Below are 14973 nucleotides of genomic sequence, written 5' to 3'. Positions count from 1 at the left end.
CCGTCCGCTCGATGGGCCTAGTCGCTCGCCGCTCTGCCCAGTTGCGCTTAACTGTTACTACACCTATATAAAAAATATGGGCCCCCAGAATTTCGGGCCCTATGCGGGCTGCACCTTTGGCACCACTGTGGGGTTGGCCCTGCAGTGGCATCAAATTCGATGGTCTCACACTAAAAAAATAATCAAAGTTGATGGTCTGGCCTTGTTCCTCCTCAGGTGTTTTTTTGGTGAACTCGCTTTACTTCAATCTCATTATGGGTTCTATTACTCCGAGGGTGTTTGGAGGGCTTTTGTTCTGATTAAAATTAAGATCTTCCTTTGGCAAGCTATTCGGGGAAAGCTCCCTGCTGCTACGTGTTCGGATCAAATTAGGAAGCATAATGCTTGGCCTGCGGCTACATGTTCTCTTTGTTTTTGGCAAGAACCTTCTGACCATATTTTATTTTCTTGTGATTTTGCGGTCCTATTGTGGAACTGTACTCAGTTGGGGGTTAACTGGTCTCCATTATTACCTCTCGTCAGTTCTTGGTCTGGTTGGTGCGGCGTGTTTTATGGTTTTGCTTTGATGTTGTCAACTGGGCTCTCTGGACGACCCTTCGAAACCAGCTGACGTTACTTTTAAATCTCTTACTCTTTTGCAGCTGTGTTAGCCTCTGGTTAAGAACTGTGATGTGGACGCCATGAATATGCTTATCTCACGCGTCAGGGCTACAACGATCTCTCCAACTCCATCGGTGCAACATACTGCTTAGCGACCGTCAGGGCGTCTTTAGCTAGCTTCTAATTTTGGTACCTGGCCTGCATGCCAATACTGAACTCGAACTTGGTCTGTTGTGGTGTGTTGCCTGGCGATTAATTTTATGGGCGTGACGATGTTGTGAACCTTTTGTGGCTTTATTTATAAAGTCACGCAATAGACTTTTCTCTTACAAAAGTGTTTATCCTTGATTTGATGACACCCAAATTATTCTTTTAAACGATTTATCTCTTCAGCCGCATAACAAAAGAAATTAAGGCCTTTTTTGCAAAGGAATATTTTGTATGGATATAAATCCCAAGAATATATTTCCGCAAAGATACTTTTGAACATTGTAACATAATAGCGGCAAATAAGGGCGTTTTGGCTCCCAGGCTCATAATGAGCCAGGGAGTAAATAGTAAATTTGCCAAAAAAATGTTAGAAGATAAAAGAAAAATCCAAATAATTTTGTTGTGAAAGATTCTTGAGTTTCTGATGTCCATGCAAAAATTCAGCACATTTAAACATTTGACAAGCTCTCAGCAAAATAACAAATTTGGGGTCGACATCACGCACTCATGCATCTATCAACAATTTTTTTGTAATTTTTTGAATTTTGCTAGTATTTTTTTTCGAATTTACTGGGTGTATATGAGCTCAGGAGCCGAATTGGATATTCGCAAATAACTCTGATATGCTACTTTTTTATGTACTCTGACATGCTCCTTGATTCTGTACGGTTACAATATCCAGTTTTTAAATAAGAAGGGGTGTCACCACCTCCATTGCCGACCACGAACTCCCACTCGTAATATTGCTAAAAGTAGTAAAGATTACATGAACTTCCATCCCAGCAAGAGGAGAATTGGGAACAACGAAAGAACAATTAGAAATATACATACGAAAATAAGATAGTGCTCACATTTGGTTCAGTGTGCTTATGTTCCCTACAATAAAATTGGGACAAACATGCCAACACAGCAAAAAAATTCTTCTGGACAGAAGTTGTACCAAGCGCCTGTCGACTACATATATTAAGTGACAATCAGCATCAAGGCAGGGAAGAAATTGAAAACAAGACTCATGTTACTTGCATCGAATTAGGATAGAGAACATGACAATTATCACCTGTGGACCGGCTGGGATAAAAATACATAAAGGACCCATCAACACCCAACCATTTACTGCATTTATTTGACATTATTTAGCATAAATAAATTGGAACAAGATAGTCCAACGTACAAGGAAGTACTATAGAGGGGCATTGATGTGTCTAGCCCATTCCTTGCGCATCCGATAACAGCAGGTGGATTCCATGGAAACACAGAGAAGGATTGGCCCAATGGAAAGGAGAGGGAAAGTGGCACTCCAGCTCTGAAAAGAAAAAGTCTCCTTTCTAGAATTCCTCTATAGTCGCCGTCGTTGTTCGCTCACCAAAGGAGGGCTCAGCGTGGACTCGCCGTTTCCATTCCCGCGTCTGGCACGCCCATCCCCATGGTTGTGGTCTGCTACATCTTACCACACCATCAAGGCTCGTCTCAGCCAAAGTTGGTCTCGCCCTCTGCAATGCCACTGCCCTAGCGCACGCCAGACGTGTCCTACTACCAGCTTCAGGGCCGCCGCACTGGCCACGTCCTCCAAGAGGAGGAGCACAAGTCCGGCTCCAAGGCCTCATGGCAATAGCCACCAGCCAAGGCTCCGCCACCGTAAAACACTGGTGTCACGCGGAGAAGCAATGGTGGCACCGGAGGACGAGGTTACGTCGACGCGATTGTCGACTTCTTGTGGTTTGTGTTCAAGTGGGCCAATGGCGCCTATGCCGCCGCCATCTAATGAGTTGCTGATCGTAAACAACCATTCTAAAATGTTGAAAGTGCAGAAAGCGTCCAACTAAGTCACTGATGTTAGTTGAATTTAGTATGTCATGAAAAATTGAGATCACTAAATATTGTTGTTATGACTGGATCTTATGACTGAAAAGGAATTGCAGTTACTACTTGTACATGTGTGGAAAGAGATGTAATGGAAAATGTTTTGTTTGCTTGAATGTTATGACCAAATGAGTGTTCCAGTACGCTTTGTGCAAATGCAGAATTGGACAGAAGTACATATGCAGAATTGTTAATTGAACTGAATGTCAATTGTTGCTCCTAACTGAACTGAACTAAATGGCATCGAAAACTAAACTTGAACTAAAATAGATAACAACTATTGCTGGCACCCAGAACTGAACCTGAACTGAACTAAATGGCCACTATTGCCCATAATTGAACTAATGGAACCCAGAACGGAACTAAATGGTAACTATTGCCCATAACTGAACTGAATGCCGAAATTGTCCAGATTTGTAAATGACTGATAGACTGATAAGAAACTTGCCTACCTTATTATATACAGTCGTACTCGGTGCCGAGCAATTAATTTTTGTGTTTAGAAAATATCAAGAGACCTGAGCAAAGCATAGTTCGATCTTAAATATGATCCCTGATTCCCTGAACAAGAGTAAACAATTTTGTATGCGATAGCATATATTTCTAAAAGCATACTAATCTTGCACAAACTTAGACAGGTACCAAAAATGTCAATACTATCATATTAACTCACCGGTGTTATTAATCCCAAAATTCTGGGCGTGTACTTGTCCGAAAGTCACCTAAGAGATTATTAGAGGGGTAATGAAATCTTGTGTCCTACAAAAGAAGTAAGGAAATATCACTCGTCATATATGATAATATATAAATAATATTAGAGAGTAATTAGGCACCGAGAAGCTAAAACTGGAATGACTAACCATGATTCGATTGATGCCAGAGTAATTTGGACTATGGAAGTGATCTGTACTCTGCCAGCCTGAAGTACAAACACAACGCACTATACATAGATTGAGAGAACCAGACCACTTACATCAAAATGCTACGCACAGGTTGAAAGACAGAATAACTTACAAGGTCTGCCTTTCAGAAAAAAGAAACAAATCATGAAACACATATCCGCCCAGCTCCCAAAGCATTATAGGCATTTAACATTCATGGCATGAAGGAAAATTGGGTACCTGAGTTCCTCAGATTTGGAATACGACGTGTGGATGGAGTTAGGTGAAGTACACCTAGGCACCCAGGCCATATCCATCCAAGCAGGTTCTTCACAGATGTATGCAACTGGCTGTGTTCTACGGTCGCTGGATTTTGCGAACTTCCTGGCCATCTTATCTAGAGGAGCTCGTCCGGGATTCAAGTCCATACCACGTCACGCCAAGTGGAAGATGCCGGTCGCCACCGCCGGATCAGCCGGGTGGAGTCGTGAGGGGATGCGGTCCGGCAACTGTCCTTCGACGCCAACAGTCGCACCACCAGGGCGAGGAGGCACTTACGCAGGCAGATGGATGGTGCCACGACCTCCAGCTGACCTTGAATGACGCAGGGGAGTAGTTGAGGCGGCCTAGATCTGAAAGCGGCCTGTGGGAGGTCGCGGCGCCAGTGGAGAGCTTGGGGCGGCAGCGGCGCAAGGGAGCCAGGCGGCAAGCTGAGAGAAGGATTGGTGAAGGTGTTGCTGGCTGGCAAGGCGTTCGTGGGGTGGCACCATGACCTCGGGCATCCAAGGAGGAGGTCGTGCGAGGGGCACTCTTTAGGAGAGGGAGGGAAGAGGACGAGACGTGCGCGTGGGTTTGACCGATCAATTTTTCTTTTTGGTAAGGGCCGATCAACTTTTGGGATGACATCGAGAAATAAAAGATCCAGTAACTCCCGGGCGCTCTCAGTGATTTGGATTCTTGGCCGTTAGATCGGGTGGCTTGATGTGATTTGGACCGTCCGATCTCGCCCCGGATTGATCTCAGCCGCTGGATCAAACCGATGACACTATTGCAATGAATAGTTACCTCTTGTTCCTGCCACCGCGTGTAAATTCGTTGCCCCGCTGAGGGCATTTTCGTCATTTCGCCTACAGGTGTATAAAAGTTGACCACTTGCGTGGAGATGACCTAGCCACTCCCCACCCTGCACTCGCGCCCCTCCCTCGTCCTCCCGTGTCCCAGCCACCGCTCGCCCCGCCCTCTCCCCTCCCTCTCCCTCCCTCAGTCCTCGCCGCCCCACCCGCATCGCCGCCGCCCGCTCACATCGCTGCCACCGACGCCCCTCAGACCACGCCGCGGTGACCTCTCTCCTCGTTTCCCTCGTGCCACGCCACCCGCAACCTCCCCCCCACCCGTCATCAGAAGGGAAGGGAAGAGAAGAAGTACAACGAGCAGGTTTGGCGACGGCCAAGGGCTCGCAGATCCGCGGGCGCCATCGTCCGACCTCATCCTCTGAGTGTGCTCCCGCCATGGCCTCCTCGAGACGCCGCCCTTCCCCCCTGCTCCAACCCTAACCATAGCATTGCTGCTGCTGGTCAAGGTGCTCTTGGCCCCTCCCATCCCCTCATGCTGCTGTTGTTTTTGGCCCCTCCCCTCCCCTCATGTTGCTGCTACTTTTGGTACACAGGTGCACGCACGTGTCCAGCAGCGACCCTTAGCCTCAGACGGCAGCAACGGCCATCACCAATGACGGCAGCGACAGGGGGTGAATTGGTTCTGCAGGTCAACCCCTTTTCTCCTCCTCCTTTCCAGTCCTCTTGTCTGATGCTTATGTGGGGCTCCAGTAGTTTTTTGGACGTGTTGGCTGGTCGGATGCGGCAATTTTTTTGGATGCATTAGCTACTCGAGCCTGGATGTGGTCGGTTTCCTTTGGTGAAATTAGGGGATCTGCTTGGGTCCCTCGGTTTTTTGTTGCTTTGCCGGAGGCTCGGCCGCATGCATAGATTCATGTCAGTTTTTGTTGCCTTTCTGTATTTGTCTGGTGCTTATGGGTTTGGCGTGGACTGCTGTAGTTGGATTCTGTTGGTTTAAGATATTTCACTGGTCTGACTATTGGTTTGGGTTAGTCCCAGATTTAGGTGTTTCTCTTGAGGATTAATTGTTGGATTACATTAGGTTAGAATATGACGCAGATTTGTTGCCATTCGGGTTAGTCCCTGCTTTAGTTCTTTGTCTTAAGGATTAGTTGCATGAATCACATGCCTGGTTAATTTTACGGATTGTGACTTTCGTGGTTGCTGTTCAGTGGGTTTAGGAGCCATTCTTAGGTGCTTGATTGGAGCTTGTTAGGTGAAGGTGATGAGATGGATTGTGCATGGGCTCTGTTCTTGGAAATTGTCTGCCTAAATGGATTGGTTAGCCCAAGCTCTTCCTGGTCCGTTTATCTTCGGGGTTGGACATCTGACAAGTTGGTTGGGGAAATAGAAGACAATCTATGTTGCTGTGGGTGTGGTTCTGACGTTATTGGAATCAATGTACTATTTTCAGGGGCTGGATTTGTTTGTAATCGATTCGGCCTTGCAAAAGAGATGTGGGGGAACAGGTTATTCGTGGGCTTCTGTTGGATTCTTAGATGGTGTCATTGTTGATTTGTTTTCATTGGTCCTTTCTTAATTGTTTGCCTTGGCGGTCAGGGAGGTTGCATGGTTGGTTAAGAACATGGGTGGTCTATGCCTGTTGTGGTTGCAGTTGTTTGTATTAGAGTGTTGTCCTCAAGTACTAGATTAATTTGGTCCTTGCTTAGCAATGTAATCACAGGAATGGATAGGTCACATGGTTGATTAGAAAAAGAGCACAGAAGGTCTATGCTTGTTGCGGTTGTAGTCTTATGGATCAAGATGTTATTCTTGGGTACCAGATTAATTTGTTATCCTATCAGCTCCTAGCTTCTAGTTTCTAATTATATATGAGGAATTCGTGTTTTATTGTCAACTGTTTTGTTTGGTTCTCCTGGTTTCTGAATCTTTTTTTGATGTAGGTTTGTTGCTGTCATCGTTTCTTATGTTCCTTCACCGTTTCGGTCGTCCTGTCGTGTGTTGCTGCTTCAAGAGACTGCATCGTTCATGCTTCTGGTTGGTGAGCTTCTTCTTTACCTATTCGTTGCATTTTCTCTCTCTACTGGAGTGCATAGATCTAGATAGGTTGTTATGGATGGGTCCATTAGGTGCTTGGATCTGGTTAGAGTAATTAAATGATCTATTTGTTAGTCTATTTTTATTAATCCCTGCTTTGGCCATTTGACTTAAGGGTTAAACAGATCACACAACTGTTTATATAAAATAAAGGGAGGATCTGTGCATATTGTGGTTGCAGTTCAGTGAAATCAAAGTGTTGTTCTTGGGTATTAGATTTATTTTCCTGTCATTCCCAGCTTCCAGTTTGTAATTATACAACAACCAGATATTTAATTGTTGATTGTTCTGTTAAGTTCTTGTGTCTTTTAGTTGTTATTTTATATTTAAGAGTGGATACAGATTGAATATGTGCTTTGGTGTTAGTCATCCTTTCGGAAGATATAGTACATTTCAATTTCTGTTTTGTATTGTTCAGGCTTCTTCCTTTGACGTTAGTTTATTGCTGGTCGCACTCCTAATGACCTAACAGACATGCATCCATGGTGACTTGGTGATCTTAAGCATGTCAAAAAACATGACAAAAGACATCCAATAGTGAGATTCTCTTTCTGCCGTTCAGATTTCACATCTTACCTGCCAAGTTTTGCCATTGTCGAAGACTAGCAGCTCGTGTGTGGTCATTTATTCCATTTTCCTTAATTTGCACTTTCACAGGCAAGCAAATTAGTGAAATATTTAACCAGCGCAGGGAGCTTACAAGGGCATGCAGAGAGTTTATCAGATGCATCAGTCAGATATTTCAGTTCAGCATCGTCTTCTCAGACTAACTCAACTGACGAAAATGGGTATACATGATCTTCTTTTACTATTATTAATTTATTATTATATTATATCTGTGGATTTATCACATAATTTTGCTCTGTTATGCACTCGGGCATATGCAGGTTTTCATTCGATATATTTAGAAGCCACAACTGACTTTGAAAGCATGGCCTTTCCAGGTTTAAGGGGCATGGCATGTTGGCACCATTCACAGCTGGATGTCAGAGCAATGATGTGCATCTGCTGGTTATTGGGAGATCTGAGGTTGCGGCTCTCCAGTTATAGCATTATATATGTTTACTTCTCTTGCAATGTAGCATTCCATTTTGGAATGGAAGCTAATTTATTTATGATATGCTTGTGAACTATGTATGTTTGCCTTATACAGTGTTAACCTGAATATGCAGGGTTCTTATGTTTACGACATCAACAGAATAAGTATCTAGATTCTCTAGCAGGACTGTGGAGTACAAATTTAGGTATGTACAAATACATTCTTTTGAGTGTGATTTTTGTGATTATGTACCAGGGAGTTGTGCATTCTTTGGGATAATATCCTGCATCACCATTTTATTTTTGTGATAAGAATAATGTATACAGTCTAATTTCATTCCTCTTTCATGAACTATTCATGATTTCTTCAGGTGGTAGTGAGCCTCGATTAGTCAAAGCTGCAACTGACCAATTAAACAAGTTACCCTTCTATCACTCCTTCTGAACCGTACAACCAAACCAACATTGGTTAGTTTCTGCATCTCTTATTGACTATCAGTCTGTTAAAATCACTTTCCAACTTTGCAAATACTGATGATAGAATAAACCTGGCAATTGACACCAAGTACGAAACAATTGTTCTGCCTATATTGGATCAGAATAACAAGTGGTTATTATGTTAGTGCGTCAAGATAAATATTTGTTTATTTCATGATTAAGATGTATACTTCATTTCTGCTGGAGAATAATGGCATGCGTGTTTTCGGAAGCATATCACTTTCTTTTATCTTTCAGACAACGGAGTTCACTTTCTTTATGATCTTGTGGCAATGAGTTGTTTTTTGCACTTGCAGGGGGGTGGATCTCAAGGGGAGAGGTGCTGTCCTCCAGAGCCGCTGGATCCTAAAATAAAGGTAATTTGTTTTGCGTTGTGGTGTAATCTTGGATGGTGGATTAGCATAACTATGTCTGTAGGATGTTGTACAAATGGTTAGCAATGTGTCATGAATGAAGTATATTTAGAAATCAAACTCTTTTTGGTATTTTAAGGATTGAGATTGTTGGTTGACTTACCAATATATAGCTCGCCTCCGCGCATGAGGAAGGCAATGCCATTATGCCTAGGCTACCACGGAGCCGAACAAGGATGTTGTTCAGCCTGTCACCTAACACCATCAAGGTCACCTGCTAAACCTAACTCACCATCAACCTCCTCAATATCACCTATCCTGTTACCGCTTTACCATTTGATTCCTTAATTCCAGATAACTGATACTAATTTTTTTAGGAGTAGAGATTTGAACCATAGTTTAGTTAATAATATCGGGTTCATATTTGGAGGATAGTCATGTATCTGTGAATTTGACAGCGGAGTTAATTTTACAGAACATATAAGTTACCACTGTTTTGTTAGTTCATTGATGGTCAAACATACTATTTTAATATCTTCCTATAAGTGCCACAAAAAATCTGCAGTTGATCGTAGCATGTTGCCGTTGGACTAAAAATATATTTTTTAGGATGTGGTCTTTATATGCTCATTGTATGCAGGAGGAGGAGCGTGGCCGAAAGACGGCGGCCAGTCCGACCATGTGCTCACTTCACCCCCTTCTCCCTTCCAATTTTGGATTTGATCTGGACGCCGCCGTCGCCGTGGTTGCCTCGCCGTCGTGGCTCAGGTGCCCATTGTGATACTCAAAACCTGGTAAATAATAATTTATCACTGAATGTTTGACATGACCCCATTATGTACAGAAGTAAATTCTAGCACAGAAGCCATATTGTAGATTGAAGAGTTTCAGGTTGACAAGGTAATAATATTGTCAGTGTGTTCATGTTTATGGTTAGATTTATATCATGGTATTTCTCAAAGCAATATTTTAGGGTCATATGGCAGTTACACACTGATTTAAACCAAGCATTAATATGCAATAAGAATGGCCTATTACCTGGTTGAGATGTACAATATGAAAAGTATCCATTATAATTAAGGGTTTAGAATCTGCTACTCCTTGGTTTGTTGTGGATCCATGATGTTTTAGTGTGGTTCATATAGATGGACAACTGTAGTTGCATTGTGGTTGGTGGGGAAAATAATAATAGCTGCATTTCATTTCTCTATTTGCTTTGACGTAAATAGTAAGAGAGGGTTCTGAACCAAACGATCAGTTCCTCAATTCTGCACTTCGTCATGAGAAGCAGAGCTCCCTTGTGCCACTCTCTCTACAAAGGTGATGCTTGCTCCCGTTCATGGTTTGGTTTGAAAAATTAGTTGGATTTGTGATTCACTAGCAGTTCTTAAATATATGTGCTTTCATTAAGAAGAATAAGCTACCGTGCTAGATTAGTTGATCCAGGGCTTAAGTTCCGATCTCAAAGTTTTTTATTGCATCAGTTTAACTTTCATGCAGTTTTGTGTATTACTTTATTATATGTAGAAGAAATAATAATAAGATTGATCCCTTCACTTTTTCTGTAGAAAGTGTACTCTGCAAGCTTATCAAATCTGGGTACTGTTGTAGAAGTGCAACACCATGCATCAGTGAGCTCCCTAATTTGGCTAGAACAGAGGGCTACTGTTCTTACTCATTTACTACTGTTTTGGCACCTTACTGTGTTTCAAATTGGTATTCCATTACGTTTTGCCACCCGCTTCTGCAAGGAAGAATGCTTATAATAAATTTCATGATGTAACTTCATATGATTTCCAATTAACAAATTCCTACTGTTTTGGCACTCCAAATAGATAAAAGGAAGTCTACCTGCTATTCTAAGATTCAGATATCAGGCACATACATAATGTATCATCCCTTATGACTCTGAAGCAATTCAGGTGTTAATCTAAGTATTTCATACCTCTGTTTATTGAGCAGTTTATGTCTTATGCATGATTAGTGGGTTATCTACTACACACTTTTTATTTTAAATGTTAGCAAGGTAACCAGAACTATGATTACAGCGACCAAGTGATATTATAAATCCTTTTAGTATCTTTTTCATTGCTGACGTGTTCTTCCAATAATCTTGGTGCCCACTATTCTTCTTGGATGTACGATTCCGATATAGCAATTGCAATAGTCCTCCCAGTTCACTCTTCTGAATTGTGGCATGCTGATTTTTTATTATCCAAAAAGTTAGCAGTTCACATGTTTACTCATGGACAACTATATGATGTTCTGTCTCATGTGCATTAAGAGAATTGCTAAAAATACTTACTGAAGATAAAGTTGTAGAATGCACTATTAAAACACAGAATAATGTTTACCCTTAGGGGTATGCCTCTGCTGGGGCCTTTTGAGATATCTGTGTACCATCATGGTCTTATATTTTGCAGTGTGGTGCCCTTTTTGTTTGTTTTGGGTTCAGCTGCCTTCGTCTGTGCATATCCTTTTGGTATAATCATAAAACGAGATAGTCGATTTCTTCTTCTTGGAATAGTGCTTTCGCTCGAATAATGAATGATTTCGTGTAGGGAGAGGGGGCGTATATCCATACACTACCCGCATCATGCTAATTGCATGTATTCTGTCTCTCTTTCATATATCTGTTGGTAGTTTTTCTTTTCGAGGTTGCTTTGTCCTCTCCTGATTATTCTTTTCCTGGTGATTAATTTCTAACTATTTGTTGTAGATGGCATTCAATGCACTGTTCTTTTGATGCGTCGGCTTGAAACGCATTATGATATACATTTGACTATAGATGGCATGCCGCGCATTATGATATACATTCAACTCAGTTGCAGATATCATGCAAGCGACAAAACGCATTATGATATACATTCGATTTGCTTACTCTACAGTTGCGCAAAAATTTCCTTGGTTCCAGGTTCTGAATACGTGTTAATCCAGCATCTGTTTTGACCCTGTAGATGAATTTATCCCCAGATGTTTATACAAGGAATGAGGCATACCATTGATAGTTTGAATCAAACCAGTAGAGGACGCCACCGTCGATTATGGTGTCGAGCAACGGAACTGCAGTGATCTGGCAGTGTGACTGTTGACCTCCTTGACACCATTCACGTTTGTCGCTCTGAACCCACTCAGCAGACAAGTAACTCTTTATCCTTCAATTCCATGTATAGCTCTGTATCTTAAATTCCTTGCACTATTCTCATGGCCGTTGAATACATCATGTAACCCCACATAAATGGCTAGGAACCAAATAAATTTAATTTATCTTCAATACCCTCTCCAAAATATTTCTATTGTCTGTATTAGGAAGGATCTATAAGAGTTGCTGCTATATATATGTTCACTCTGTGCATTTAAAAACCGAACCAAAAAACCATACCAGAAATAAACCGAACCGAACCAATTTTATGGTTTTTATGGTTTCTGGTTTCGGTATGGTATGAACTTTTCATACCGATTTGAACTTGGTTTTTATGGTATATACCGGAAAACCGAACGGTTAACCGAATAAACCGAAGTAAAAAATAAATTTATCTTTCTTGAGATGAACAACCATACAAGTTGTCATTTTTCTTGTACATGAGTCAAATGCACTACTAAGCACATAATTTTTTTCTTGTAACATAGTCATTTTTCTATTTTTAAAATGCTAAGCACGTCCATAACCATCAACAGATGAATCAATGCATGCATATATACTTATATATATAGTCATATACTATTTGTGTAGAATAGTATGTGTTTTGAGTCATAAATTTGCTAATTATTATTACGTCATTTCCAAATTCGCGTCAACTTTGGTTTTTATGGTATATACCGAAACCATACCGAAATAATTTGGTATATACCGAAACCGAGCCGTATTTTAATTTCATACCATATTTACCGAAGTATTAATACCGTACAAACTGAAAAACCGTATAAATCGAACCATGTAAACCGAATAAACCGAACGCACAAGGTGAATATATGTTGTGAACCCGCCCATGTAGTTAATATTTTGTTCTTCATTTTTTTCTTAGTTCAAGCCCCTGAGATAACGCTTTTAAATTATGAACTGACTATAGTTCAAGATTTAGTGAACATGTCAACATACATGGTGATCTTTACAACTTATTTTTTTTCTGTGGGGCTTCAAATATAATAAATTAGGAATAAATAATGTGCAGTAATCATGTTTCTTTTCTTATCACTATACTTCAGTAATGGTATCTACACAATGTATACATACTGCTATCATAGTGCAGTGTGAATGAAGTGTGCCGCTTCTACTTGCATAAAAGCTGATATTGACATGCTCCTTAGCCATGTGATCTTCAAGGGCCGTTGGCTATGTGTATCACTTCACAGATTAAAGATGTAGCTACAATCATTATTAGTTTTTTTGGTTATCTTCCTTTTTAAAAAAGCAGCTTAGAGACCTACTGGCTGCTCTGGATCAAGATTATAAGCAGATTTCATATATTTGGACAACAGACAGAGATTGTGTTTCATATATGCATATGCATTTATTGTATAATTCAATTCCGCCACCACATTTTTACTACCTACATGAATTTCCTCTATACCAGATATTAACGTTTGAAATTAGTGACATCTACTCAAATAAATATCCACAGGGTTGGCATAGACATGTTTACATCAGCAATCTTTTCTTTGAGATATCTGGTGGCCTTTCGTGTAAGTTCAATGTATCCATTTATCATTCCATTGGTTTCTTGATTCAACAATAACAATAAAGGACGACTAAATTGTACTTTGTAGAGAAAGGGATGACGTACACCTAGGTTATATAGGCTAAAGAGTATCGATAGTCTGACCGCACATCATTTTTTGTACACTCAGTAATGTTTAATGGTTTATTAACACTAGCTAATCCGAAGTAGATGTTTGTTATTTGTTCCCTTTTCATTACTTATCAATAGAGTAATGATCTTTATTTTTATCTGTTTTGTAGAACCATCGAATTCAAGTCATCTTTGAGTACACGACATCTTCTGAAGTTCGTGCCATCATGCTTTAGTTTCCCACATGGGCTGAGATTATTCAAATAAAAAGACGGTCTCAGGCACAAGAGCATGATGTGCTTGCGCCAGTTGCTTTCACACCAAGGCCACGCGGTTGATCATCTAAGCGCACCTATGAAGTTGACCGACAAGGCAGTTGGACAGAGCTACTAATTAGTATGCCTAATAGTTGTTGCTTTGTAGTTTGACCGCCTCTACCATCAGTATGCCTGGCTTTTGCTTTCTTATTATGTTCCTGCTATTAGTACTTCCTCTCTCGTGTTCGTGCTCTTATTTTTGAACTTAATGTTGTAGTTATTAGGTTTTGTGGTCTAATGAACTAACTGAGTGTTTATAATTTCATGATGATGTTGAACTCGATAATATCTTGCTTCTTACTAAATGATCATTACCTGCTTGACCATATCGTTGGGACCGGCACCCTCGCGCCAAGGCGCGGTCCCGATCTAGTAATGGCGAGAGGGAGAGGGGCACGAGCTTTCTGGGGAGATCATGGGAGAATTTTCAGGAACGGATTATCGTGGAAGAAAACAGGTATAATTGGAAGGAAATAAATGGGTGGAAGGAAGAATCGATCGGGGTGGAAAAGGACAGTGGAGACGAAGGAGTTGAAAGATGATTTGTAGATTTCCTAAAAAAAGAAAGATGATTTGTAGATTGGATTTTTTTTCATTAAATAAAGTTAGTTATTTGTTTACTTAAAATCCATTATTTGTTTCCTAAAGAAAATTACATTGGTGAGATGAAAAGGTTGATTGGGTAAGTCAGGAAAGCTAGATCTGTGACTTTTTATACAATAGGAAAGTGTTTGTTTACAAAGAAATGATGGAGAGAAAAAAATCAACCGGTGGGCTGGTGGGAGGGGGACGAAAAAAACCAGCGAAAAAAAATCAGACGAAAGTGGTGGGATTATTCAACCAACTCGTCCATTAGGAGTAGAGATTATCAAGAACAATCAAGCAAGACGTAGGGTATTACCTCCATCAAGAGGGACCGAACCTGGGTAAACATCATGTTCCCTGCCTCTTGTTACCATCCGCCTTAGACGCACAGTTCGGGACCCCCTACTCGAAATCGACACCGATAGCAGCCGTGCTCGCGGTGGAGCTGGACACAAAGCGCGGGAGGGACCAGCCCAAGTCATCCAAGAGCAGCCGACCGTTCTGTGCCTTCCATAACTTGCATAGCCACAACACCAGCGACTGTCAAGATCTCATAGCCATTCGAGAAGGACGCTTCGGTCGACGCCCCGAGCGCAACGACCGGGGCTACGGCCGAGGAGGAGAACGTGGTGGCGGATGCTGGGATGACCGTGGCCCGCGCCAGGAGTGGC

General features: G+C 41.5%; 2 long non-coding RNA genes across 2 annotated transcripts; one reads left to right on the top strand and one right to left on the bottom strand.

The window, feature by feature from the left end:
- Nucleotides 1-1413: 1413 nt before the first annotated feature.
- LOC125512057 (uncharacterized) lies at nucleotides 1414-4422 on the bottom strand. The gene is made up of 2 exons (XR_007285209.2): nucleotides 3531-4422; nucleotides 1414-3429 (listed from the first exon to the last, which is right to left on the bottom strand). It is a non-coding gene; the product is annotated as an uncharacterized LOC125512057 (long non-coding RNA).
- A 7162-nt stretch (nucleotides 4423-11584) lies between these two features.
- On the top strand, nucleotides 11585-13982 carry LOC147991237 (uncharacterized). The gene is made up of 2 exons (XR_015612355.1): nucleotides 11585-11752; nucleotides 13571-13982. It is a non-coding gene; the product is annotated as an uncharacterized LOC147991237 (long non-coding RNA).
- The last annotated feature ends 991 nt before the right edge of the window (nucleotides 13983-14973 follow it).

The sequence above is a fragment of the Triticum urartu genome, chromosome 1A (assembly GCF_056163025.1).
Source record: "Triticum urartu cultivar PI428250 chromosome 1A, HENAU_Tu73, whole genome shotgun sequence".
NCBI classification, from domain to species: domain Eukaryota; kingdom Viridiplantae; phylum Streptophyta; class Magnoliopsida; order Poales; family Poaceae; genus Triticum; species Triticum urartu.
This window is presented reverse-complemented; position numbering and strand designations above follow the sequence as displayed.